Raw genomic sequence first — 12658 nt, forward strand, 5'->3', positions numbered from 1 at the left:
ATGGCTCCCCAAATTAAAATAAATTTGGTGACAGATGGTCAGGTCTTTTTATTTATTTATTTTTTAATGTAGGGGGCCTATAATGTATAATAACTGAACTGCATGTAAAATTTCTTTTTCTTTTTCACCCAGTAGCAGAGAGGGCCATGAGGAACAGATGCCTGTTTCTCCTGATTAAAGTGAGAGATATTTCTGAACAATTTTTGAAGTGTGCTTTATGTAAAAATGTTCCGAGAATAGGATAATTGATATATTTATTCTTCAATGTCAATACTTGAATAGAGCTAGACCTGCCCTCTAGATATCCTTAAATCTGATCCATTTCTATAATATAATTACTATGAAATAAAGATGACAAATGGTATGATGTTCATTTTTTCCAACTTTTCCTTATAACTATTAGTGTTTATACCTGAAGAGCTTTTAGAAATACTAATGGAGATATTAGTAAAAAGGCTAGTTATGCTATTTAAAATATTGCTACTTTAAAAAAAATAAATAAAAAATAAAATAAAATAAAATATTGCTACTTCTTGATAAATAGTATATTAGTTTACCCCCCATGTAGATTTACTTGATTACCATTTCCCATTCATCAAAAGTAGTCCCTTTTTTTTCTCTCCTGGAATACCTTCTTTCACTAAGAATCCCAGTTTCATTAAGGAACAATTCAGGAATTATATTGACCAAGAGGGATTTGAAATGGTTTTTACTGATCCAAGACTAAGTCTGGAAGTGCCTGCTCATCCTGAGACATGGTCCACAACCAGGTCCCCAAATATTCCCCGTGAGACAGCAAACCTGCTTACCTGGTCCATATCTGCTCAGACTGTCGTTAGGTTGTCTATGCTCCCCAGAGTAATGACACTTGCCATGTAATGCAGAGGAGGGCTTGATGTTCCTTTCAGCTTTATTTCTTGGTGGCTGATCCCCCATTCTTATTATATTTTAGGTGGAAGTTAGGAAATAGGTGGCTCTGCATCTAATATTATTACCATTTCACTCTGTACTTTTGAAACTTGGACCCCTGCCCTATTTCCCATTGAACCACTTTCACTTTTCAACCCCAGCACAGAAATATACTGGTTTTCTGTGGTCCTGTTTGGATGTGGTTTGTCTGTTAAACCTCTCTGCAGGGTAGTCATTTCTGTCCTGGTTTTCACCTATGTTACTGCTATTTCCTCCAATTCCTCCTCATCTTAGAAATAGGCCCCTTTTACCTCAGCACAATACTTGGCACTAGACCTAACCTACCATTGGAGGCTAACATTAACTGGGGAAAAAATAAGTACAAATCCCACTTCAGGTTATTTTAAATTTGTGATAATTTTAGCATTCTATTATTTTCTTGATTATCTTATGTGAAATTGATTTATTTTTTAAGGCACTGATAAACACAAATTGAAGAGCTGTCTTTGCGACACTTGAATATTTCAGTGTACCCATGTATTTTGCCCCCTTGGGCATAATTACACATTTCAATTTTGTTATATTCTGACTTCTCACTGCGTGTATAGACAAAAGCCCAAGAGAATGGTACCTTAATAAATGCCTGACATTTAGAAAGTGCTCTGTAAATATTTTTTTGTGAATTATGTAGCATATCTCCTTGAATCCAAGATCTCATTTAATATGATACTTTAAAAAAATTAGCTCAAGGGCATAATTTACCCCTATAAGGATGTATGTCCCTGTTCCCTGTAAAAAAGTGTAATTGCGATCTTATACAAACAAGCCTTCCCAGTCAGAGTCCCATTTTGCTTTTATTGTTCTGCAGGTATGCATAGCAACAGAGCAGCACTGTTTTCATAACCCATGCTCTCAACCTGGATGTCCTCAGCATTCTTCAGACACACTGTATAATGCCAAGGTAAAATCAAAGTTTTGCTTTAGTTGTCACAAGTACAAGTAATAACAACTACATCAGAACATAGTCATCTTTCTTGGGAATGTGTAGTTTCTTTTGACATCAACTTAATTACCATTCCAACTTCAGAAATGCAAAAATGGCAAAAAGAAAACACTAGGTGTTTATGAATGCTAGGTGTCTAAGTCTCCTACTAATATTAATGAGCTAAAATTATTTTGTTTTTGGGGCAGAGTTTGTAAACATTTTTTTTTTTTTTTTTACATACTTCTCAACACAATGCATTCTTTTCAGGAGCATCAGGGCAGTAAAAGAGCAGGTAACAAGCCCATTCATTTTCAATACTAACAGGAATTCAACACTTTGTACTTGCCATTTTATTATGTGGGTCCTTTGCCTAGTCATTGGTGTCACTGTTAAATTATAAAGCGATTACCTAGTTCTTCACTGCATAAAAATATAGGTAGAGGAAATAGATCTGGATTGCAATAAAATGTCAGAGTTTGATAAAAATTAAAATGTGTAAGAATGTCCCCCAAAACTATAACAGTTACAATGAAATATCAAGATGAGTGAAGCAGAAGTTTTTTTTGTTTTTTGTTTTTTTAACTTTTCACCTGTACGTCTATCAATGTCCTAAATGTGAGTGACGTTAAACAAGATAATGTGATTCTAATAAAATTCCAGGGAAGCTTTGATGATGATGATGATGATGATGATGATGATATGTTGATAACGTGATTTTTAAGCCCACATATGGAAATATATACTCACTGCAATATGTAGAAAACCCTGACAAAAGAAAAATGATAGATCACAAAGAGAATTATTTACAAATGACCCTTAACCATGTAAATAGTTGTTCAGCTTGAGGGAAAAATAAAGAAACACGAACTAGAACAACTCTGAGATAAAAGGTCTCCTCCCATATCGGCAAACTTTCCAAAGCTTAACAATATACTTTGTTTGTGAAGCTGCAGAAAAATAGGCACTCTCAAACACAGGATTACAAATTGGTACAATTTAATAGAAGAGAATCTGGCAGTGGCTAACACAAGTAGATAGCCATTTACCTTTAGCCCAGCAATCCCACATCTAAAAATTTGCATGGAAGATATGCTCTACTAACATAAAACAATGTACTCACAAGAGTACTCACTGTGGAACTATCTGTAAAAGTAAAATATTGGAAATAGTCTGCATGCTCATATATAAGACTCCTGGTTCTGGCCAAGTGAAAAAGCTAGGGCTGAGTTAACATCCTACCTGAAAGAAAAAAAAAATAATTAACTTAAAAGTCATCATACCAAATATATAAACAACAGTTTTCAATACACTATTGGAAAAAAAAATACACTATTGGGCAAGAAAGGACAGTGATTCCTGAGAGATTCTGTTCGTCAGTATTCTCCAGAAAAACAGAATCAATAGGATGTAGGTCTGGGTATATATCTATCTATCTCTAAATTTACAGCTATATCTATTAATCTATCCCTCTAGAGAGAGAGAAAGAGAGAGAAAATTTACTACAAGGTACTGGTTCATATGATTATGGAAGCTAAGAAACCCCACCATCTGCTGCCTACAAGCTGAAGACCCAGGAAAGGTGGTGGAGTATTCAAAGGCCTGAGAGACCTGGAGCCAATGGTGAAGATTCTTGTTCAAGTCTGAAGGCTTGAGAATCAGGAGCATGCAGTAAGGGCAAGAGGTTGATATAACAGCTGAGTAGGTCTGGCAGAGACTGAATTCAACATTTCTCCACCTTTTTGTTCTATTCAAGCCCTCAACTGATTGGTTGATGCCCACCCACATTGAAGAGGATAATTGGGCTGAATCTACCTAATTCTAAATGTTCATTTCATCCAGAAACACCCTCACAGACACACCAGGAAAAAAAAAATTTAGTCAGATATCTGGGCACCTTTTGGCCCAGTCAAATTAATACCTTAAATTAACCATCACAGATGGAAAACAAATGAACTGAACACTGCAACAGCTCCATCTGGCTACAGTGAGTTTCCAGGCCCTGGAGGGGAGGAGGTACTGAGGTGGAGTCCAGCAGACTCTCTCACTTGAGGAGACATGGAGTGGAGGAAACCAAGGTGACCAGCGTTCATAGAACCACCATTCTCAGTATTTATCAGAGTACTGATCATGATATATGTCCTCTCACATGGAATCAACATGAGGCCACAGAAAGAAGCATCTCAAATGATTAGAGGGAATAGTGTCCAGCGGTCACACAGGGCTAGGAATACTGCATGTTTCTAACGGCAAGGCTCATTAGTCACGGGTCACTGGGTATGGTACTCAGGAAGGTCTCACCTCTAGAGATGAAAAAAAAATTAGCCCCAGACTGAGCACTGCTCAGCACTGTAGCACTGCTCCAGATCCTCCTAACAAATTATAAAAGTATAACCCAAAAGGATAAAACTGCTTCCAAATAACACAACTATATCCCAGAACAAATAGGAAGGATAGGACCCTGAATGTTGGCTCCAGATGTCTGAGATGTTCAGAATTAGGAGAAAGCAGTCGAGTCAGCAGACATTATGAACAAACTCATACTTTTGAGCCCCTGAGGCTGTTTGCCATAGAGTTCAGTCCATCCATTCTGCCCATCTTTCTCCATAGCTAGTCTTCTGAATCTTGCACTAGGCTCACTTTCATGCCGGCTTGGCTGAATTTGTCTTACTCAACCTTATTGTTGTCCCAGGGCCAGGATTTTCACCAGACCTCTTCTTCTGCTTTATCCTGGCAATTGCTTGGTCAATTCATGGACCAACTTCTTATCTAACCCTGAATCTAACATTGAGGACAGAAAACCGAATAAAACCCAATACAATATGTGTGTATCTAGTGAGGGTTCAGGTAATAGACTTGATTTTAATGTGTGTTAACTAAGCTTTTTGTGGTTTCTACATTAGTTTCCAAGAATGTTCACTTCTGAAGCTAGAAATCCGTTGGTCCTAACTCGTAAGAACACAGATATCTACTAAAGTACAGAGATGGCCCTGTATTTCTTTCAGCTGGGCTACAGCTGACTGCATGAGATGTATACACAATCACAGAGGTGGCAGTAACTTTAAACAAACACAAGTAGGAATCCAAAATGAAATGGGAACCACAGAGTAAGAGGTCTTGCAGACAAACAATTCACTCACAGCAGGATTCATATTGGTTATATGACATTGGTCTATATCAAGCAGGGTTCCTGAAAACACTTTACACTCCAGCTATCTATCACACATGCCAATAGCCCAAGTCAAGAGAAGGGACGGGAGAGGAGGGAAATAAGGTTGCTCCTGAAACATTCTTACAAAGTCTCTAGCTCTCATGACAAGAATTACCTTCATAACAAAGATTTCTATAACATTAATCATGCTTTGCTTTGCCTTCTTATCAGAAAAGGGGGCACACGGATATTTCTTCTCATTGTTTTCTGAGAACTCAGAAAGAACGAATGATATATGAAAGCATGAATACAGGCTCTAGACCACTTCTCTTCAGCATTTACTATTTCTGCTGCTATTTTGTGCCTATATCAAAGCCATCCATGTGATTTTTATGATTTTAAGTGATGACATCGGAAAGATGAATACAGAAAGTCTGCACTGGAAGCTTATTTATTTTCAATTAAAAAAGTATAAGAGATCAGTTTTGATATTTTTGTTTGTATAGAGTTAAAACACTGCACAAAACTACATCTAAGGTAGAAATTACCTCAGGCAATTGTGATCCCACATGCATTTTTCTTTAAACTCAGCAGGACCCACTTCTAAAATGCATAGCTTTTGAAAGGAATCAATTATACCACAGGTCAAAACAAGTCTTTCAAATACAAGGATGATAGAATTTCTCACTCAGACATAAGAAATTAATCATGCAACGTGAATGCTAAATATGTAGAGATTCCTAAATATTTGAGGTGCCTCCTCTCAACAAATGACACAGTGACATGGCTACTGCAATCACTACTTATACAGGACACATGGTATCATCAATACTTGATGAATGACTACTGATTGTTGATATCTAGATAATTCTCTACTGCTCTAAGATAAATCCATGAAATACTTTGGAATATATATATCTGGGCAGAAAGTATCTCTTATTACTGGATCTTAAACTTGGCTATGCTTTAATGTCACAAAGCCTCAACTAGACCCTGGCATCAACACCAAGGAAACACTAAGGTGAGTACTCTGTTGAGGCAGTGGTTTAATTGTTAATATGCATCAGAATTGCTTGGAGGTGACCACTGGGCCAAACTTGGCCCTACATCAGGGATTTTGGTTAGGCAGATATTATGGATTGAGTGCATCTCTCCCAAATTTATATTAAGGAATTAAAGACCTAACCCACAATTTGGAGCTGAGGTCTTTGGGAAGAAATTAGGGCTCAGTGAGGTCCTGAGGGCAAGGCCTAGTCTGGTGTGGAATTATGTGGGAACAGTGCCCTTATGAAAAAAAATACCAGATAGTCGCCCCCCCCCCCCCCCCGCCATACACACAGCACAAAGAAGCAAGGCTATGAGAGCACTTGAAGAGATGGCAACCACCAGTAAGCCAAGAGAAAAGGCCTCAGGCTAATGCCTACTTTGTTGACAGCTTGATCTTGGACTTTCTAGCCTCCTAAAAGGCAAGAAACAAAATCCTATTGCTTAAGCCACCCAGTCTGTGGTACTTTATTATAGCAACCAAAGTAGACTGATACAGTAGGCCTGGAAATTTGCATTTCTCATGTGTTTCCAAATAATGCTGCTGTTGCTGGTCCAGCAATCACATTTGGCAACCACTGTCCATAGAGCACTGCCTTGAACATTAATGTAAACACAAGTCACCTAAGTATCACATCAAAGTCCGGATTTTGGGGCAGCCTGAGTGGCTCAGTGGTTTAGTGGCACCTTTGGTCCAGGGCGTGATCCTAGAGACCCGGGATCGAGTCCCACGTCGGGCTCCCAGCATGGAGCCTGCTTCTCCCTCTGCCTGTATCTCTGCCTCTTCCTCTCTCTCTCTCTGTGTTTGTCTCTCATGAATAAATAAATAAAATCTTAAAAAAAAAAAAAAGTCCATATTTTGACCCAGTAGTTCAAGGGTATGTAGGACCCAAGATTTTGCAGTTTTTAACAAGTTCCCAGGTAATGTTAATGGACTATATTTTGAGTTGTTAGGTTAGATAGATTCTGAAAGCCCAGGTGTTACCCCTGAGTTCCAGAGCAAGACCTGAAATAATCACATCTACTCCTTGCAGAGGGACTGTCTCCCAGAGCCCCCACCTACTTCAAAACCTAGGGGAAGCTTCACCTCCTATAAAAGCCTTCTTTCTACGAGCAACAAAGCCAGAAATAAATTCTCTCTTAAATCATAACCATTACACATTTGCCTCTCAGTTATGGTTGTTTTATTGTCCTTGCTACTTTCTCTTGAACATTTGCTCAATTCAGGGACCACACAAAATGCTTTGCAAACATTTGGTTTAATCCTCAGAACAGCACTAGAATGAAAGATTGTTAACCTCAATTTAAAGTGAAGAAAAAAAAAAAAAAAAAAAAGGACTCAGAGAGTTTAAACACTTGTCCTGAGGACACAAAATTAGAATATGATGACCTGGGGAGGGAGGGGGCAATTGGGTCCTAGAAATGCCAGGTAACCAGAGCTAAGCCTTTAATCGCAAAACTGAACATCCTTCATTCAAAGAGTAAAGTAGTTTGATATTAAAACTATGGCCCTGGGGCAACTGGGTGGCTCAGTCTGTTCAGCGTTTGACCTCCATTCAGGTCATGATCCCAGTGTCCTAGGATGAAGCCTCCTGTAGGGCTCTGCACTCAGCAAGGAATCTGCCTCTCCCTTCCCTTTTCCCCTCCCTCTGCCCCTCTGTCTCCTCCCCTTGTGCTCCTATGTGTATGCTGCGTGCTCCCTGTCAAATAAATGTTTTAAAAATCTCAAAGATAATTTTTTAAAAATGTGACCCCATATGCTATATTCTACAGTATCAAAATAGAGACAAAAAGAGTTGTCACAAAGTGTACAATGTAGTAGAGGAGATGGATATCAATTATATAATTGCATTAATTAATTTATACTCCCCAAATGAGGTAAGTGGTCTGAAAGAAAGAAATACCATTGTTTGAGGCAGCAGAAGAATAAACCTGGGGTGGGGAGTAGGAAAGGGGGCTCTGGGTCAAGGAAGCATCCAGGAGCCTGAGATGCCTAAGGGAACCTGGGGGTGGTTCCTTCTAGATGGATGAAATCACATAGCTCCTATCATAAGAAAAAAAATCTGACATTTTTCCAGAAATTGAAGCAACATGACTGTGGCTATACTGCAAAGACCTGGTTAAGTGCTAAGTGTGGGGTTACTATTATTTGATTACACATGAAATACTTTGTTCTTAACAACTGAGAGTTTGACCTTCTTTTTCTTCATGTTAGGGCTTCCATATACAAATATAGGATATGCAGCTTAATTTTAATTTCAGATAAATGAAAGCTTTTTTTAGTGTATTACATATTTTTGGGACATATACTTAAAAATTTGTTTTGTCTATCTGAAAAAATTTCACTGGCTCCTGTATTTTTATTTGCTAAATCAAGCAACCAACCCTACATAAGAATCTCTTCTGAATTTTCTCTTAGTTGTTTCTCAGCAATAGCTCGGGACACTCACTGGCTCAACACATCTTAGAAATGCCTCTATCACACACACCCCCATTACGTGTTATGGAGCATATACTGTATATCATGCATGATTTAAGTGCTGGGGATATCATTTAAGTGAATAAGGTATCTTTTCTTGTACATATATTTAGATGGCACACATCAAACACATACAAATCCTGCATGGATCAACAGCCAGGGGGAGGTGTTGTACATACATCAATTCACTTAATCCCAATAGAGTTACTGTTATTACTTACATATATTACTTCAAGATAATAAGAATTAGGTCTTATTAACCTCATTGTTATTGTGGTTCAAAAGTGGAGAAAATTGTGGCTTAGAGAAGGCAAATAAGTTGCCTGATGTAACACAGCAATTAAGTGACTGAATCAAGGATCCATGCATTTGTGTGACTTGAGAGCTAGCATATGCTTAAATGTCCTGCTGGTCTCTCTCTAAGGATGCAAACCCTGCACATTTTCTCAATTATGGTTTGAATATTAACTTTATTTTTTTACATTGTTTTGTTTTTAGTTTGCTTTGCTACTTTTAAATTTAAAAAAAGGGAAAACAAAACTTCCTTAAAATGCAATTATATAATTAATTGTTCATTTATTATTTTAATGATTCAAGGTATCTTGTAAAGGTCTCTGTTTCAATATTTTTATATTTAACCCTATACCAATCACCCATAGGAAGATTTATGGTTTTTAGATCATAATATTTCTCCAGTGTCAGATGGAAGCATTATAACTTTCCCTCCTCACAAAGAGATATTGTAATGCTTTAAAAAAAAAAAAAAAACTCCTAAAATGAATGTCCTCAAGGTAGTGCTAATAAAATAATTTTTGAAGAATTTATGGTCTTAAAATTCTACTATAAAGCCTCAAACCACAATATTTTATAATGGAAGTAGCAAGAGTAGAGTGTCCCTATTTTTTTTTAATACTTTTTATCATTAATTTGTTGCAGTACTATCCAATTCTTGAATTGTAACTGTTTAACAAAAAAAAAAAAAGCTGTGAAATTTTTGAGGTTATTTATTGTTGGGCAACAGCCTGTAACATAGCTAGATAAACTGTAGTTTTACCATGGCTTTGGATTTAAATGTAGCATTAGAGCTCCCTGACTCCAACATCTAACTTGATTTATGGTTTGTGATGTAAAAATTCTAGGGCTCAGATGGCTTTAAGTGACTTTGAAAATTAAGTAAAGAAGAAAATGTAACGACTAATCTAAACTTGCTGTGAAATATTAATTATGCATTTCAAGTAAAGGAAGTAAGCAAGCAATAATTTAATCTGTGACATAAAATAAATCCCAAACTGTACTCTCGCTGAAGGCATTTTCTAAATAAACACTTGATTTTTAAGTCGCAAAGGAACTGAAGTTGAAACCATTAGTTTCTGTATTCTGAGCTGTTTATTAAACATTTTCCCCCAGATATCTGTTTAAAACAAAACAAAACAAAACCCAGTTTGAAAGGTGAGTTGGGGTAGAAAAACAGCTCTAACCTAAAGGACTAGAACATCTTTTAAAAGTATGCCAGGTGAAGCTTCTTAATGATCCATGACAGTGTAAGATGACAGCTGCAACTGCTGAGTCAGTGTAGAAGAAAATCTAAATGTAGGAGCAATTGTAGCCTTTATTAATGACCTGCTAGGAATATGGGCAAACTGCCAGGTCCAGACATGCAGCAATACTTCTCTGATAACTGAGCATTCCAAACCTCCTAGATATAAATTTCTCCAAACTCCCTAAACCAGAAATAATACCCTCAGCATTTTGAATTAGGCAAGACACACAGGCATGTTATCCATATTATATTAATCCTCGAAACGTATTGCCCAAGGAGGAGACATGAAAGAGAACAGATTATCTCTACTGGAGGAATTAACACTTGAAAAGAAAAAAAGATTTTTAAAAAACTGCATCGGAAGGCAAACGCAACACATCTTGAATCTGCAAATTTGCAGGAATTTGCTTTTCCCGGCTGGGTGCACAAAAACACTGTGATAACACAAATATTTTGCCATACCTGTTACAAGAGCTGCTTTTTTGCTTGAGATCTCAAAGTTATGGTAAATATATCCCTCAGAATTTGGATGGCAGGAATATCATTTTTCTTCTGTCAAGACGAAGAAAGTTGAGTTACCTGAATGTGCCCATTGGACATATGAGGAGGCTTTAGTTTATCAATTTTTAAGATAAAATATCAGCAACTTTGAATTATTGCTAAAAGTCAAGCTCTTGGGCAGCCTGGGTGGCTCAGGGGTTGGGCGCTTGCCTTCAGCTCAGGTCATGATCCTGGGATCCAGGATCAAGTCCCACATCAGGCTCCCTGTGAGGAGCCTGTTTTTCCCTCTGCCTATGTCTCTGCCTCTCTCTCTCTCAGTCTGTGTCTCTCATGAATAAATAAATAAATATTTTTTAAAAATAAATAAATAAATAAAAGTCAAGCTCTTGGACTCCTGGATGGCTCAGTCGGTTAAGTGTCTGCCTTCAGGGGTGTCATGACCTCGCCCTCTTGGGATGGAGCCCGGGATCAGCAGCCCCACCCCCCAACCCCCTCATGTGTGCATACATGCACATACATGCTCTCTCTCAAATAAATAAATAAAATTTAAAAAAATAAAAAAGTCAAGTTCCTGGGCTAAGTCAATTTTGGTGAAGTCGAATAATTCCAGGAAGTATTTAGGAATTTCTAATCAAAGATGGTATTAATAAAACCAGCATCAAATTAAACTACTTATATGTAATACATAGAGACAGATAAAAACCCAGGAGTAAGAAAAAGAAGAGGCTTTTCCTAAAATGCTTCTAAAACTGTGGTTCCCTCATTGGTGGCACAGACATTACCTGGCAGTGTTAGAAATGCAAACCACCAGGACCCAAACACCCTCCCCACCACAACCTGTTGAACCAAGAGAATCAGAAATGTGAGGTGGGGCCTTGCATAGAAGCTTAACTATCTCAATAGGTGATTCCAATGCAGCTAAGTTCAGGAACACTTCCTTGCTAAAGCTGTAATTTAAGATGAAATTATCCAGTTTCACTTACACAAACAAACATGAAAGTCACCTGAAATGAGAGGGAAATAGACATTTTTCATATTTATGCAAACACACATGTGAAAATTCACCTGAAATGGTGTCACGCTTCTTTAGCCAAGACAAAGTTCTTTAAGGGTGAGATAAAAGGAATTATAGAAAAGGAAATGGTACTATGGTCCAGAAGAGCTTTTGGAAAGGAATATAGAATAAGGCCACACAAAAAGCAACATTTAAAACATTTTCCTGATTCTATATATAGTTAGAGAAAAAGTCTGTAAAACAGAATAAACAGGATGACAGTCTTTGTTATACCCCCCCACACAAACACAAACATACATATACACTCATCCTTATTAGTATTTAGATTGATTGGAAATATCTAGAAGAAAATCTAACTATTTACAGTGATTATCTTTGGTTGGCAAGACTATAATTAACTTATTTTTTATGTTTTTTATGTTTACTATGTTTGCTACATTAAATATGTATAACTTCTAGTACCTTTGAATTAAAATACTGCTATTTAGTTAAGTGAATATCCATATATATACATATATATATCTCCAAGTTGCTTAGAACCTCTATTAAGAAGTTGGCATGGAAACCTATTATTAAATTCTAAAATGCCTGTGGGAGGTTCCCAAACCTGTCTGCTGAATAGATTCACCTGATCACAGGCCCCGATATTGTGATTTAAATTTCCTAGGCTGTAACCTGTGCTTTAGGAGCATTAAAAGGTCCCCAAGTGATTCTAATCTGCAGACCTGTTCGCAAACCAGTAGTCTACATGGTTTTAATATGTCTATAGTGTTACCAACCAAAAGTAGAATTAGGGTCATTAGATACCGATCCCTGAGATGTCTATTGGAGTATCGAAGGATAAAATTCTGATTTTACCTTTTTTTGATACCCCCAGACAAATTTTCAGAACCCTGCCCTCATTTATAATAATTTGTGCTGACATAATCTGGGCCGCATCATATTATGTATTTATCAGAAAGAGGAAACTCTGATGCCATAGTAGACCCAAGATATCAGAGGCAGATGTGCTCTGACAGGATCTATTTCTTACACCT

The 12658-nt window shown here is 37.3% G+C and overlaps 1 long non-coding RNA gene across 1 annotated transcript; it reads right to left on the reverse strand.

Moving 5' to 3' along the window:
* Window positions 1-2910: 2910 nt before the first annotated feature.
* On the reverse strand, window positions 2911-12171 carry LOC125752093 (uncharacterized). Its single transcript, XR_003135642.3, has 3 exons — window positions 12084-12171; window positions 10568-10657; window positions 2911-3133 (listed from the first exon to the last, which is right to left on the reverse strand). It is a non-coding gene; the product is annotated as an uncharacterized LOC125752093 (long non-coding RNA).
* Window positions 12172-12658: the final 487 nt, after the last annotated feature.

This window comes from Canis lupus, chromosome 12 (genome assembly GCF_003254725.2).
Source record: "Canis lupus dingo isolate Sandy chromosome 12, ASM325472v2, whole genome shotgun sequence".
NCBI classification, from domain to species: domain Eukaryota; kingdom Metazoa; phylum Chordata; class Mammalia; order Carnivora; family Canidae; genus Canis; species Canis lupus.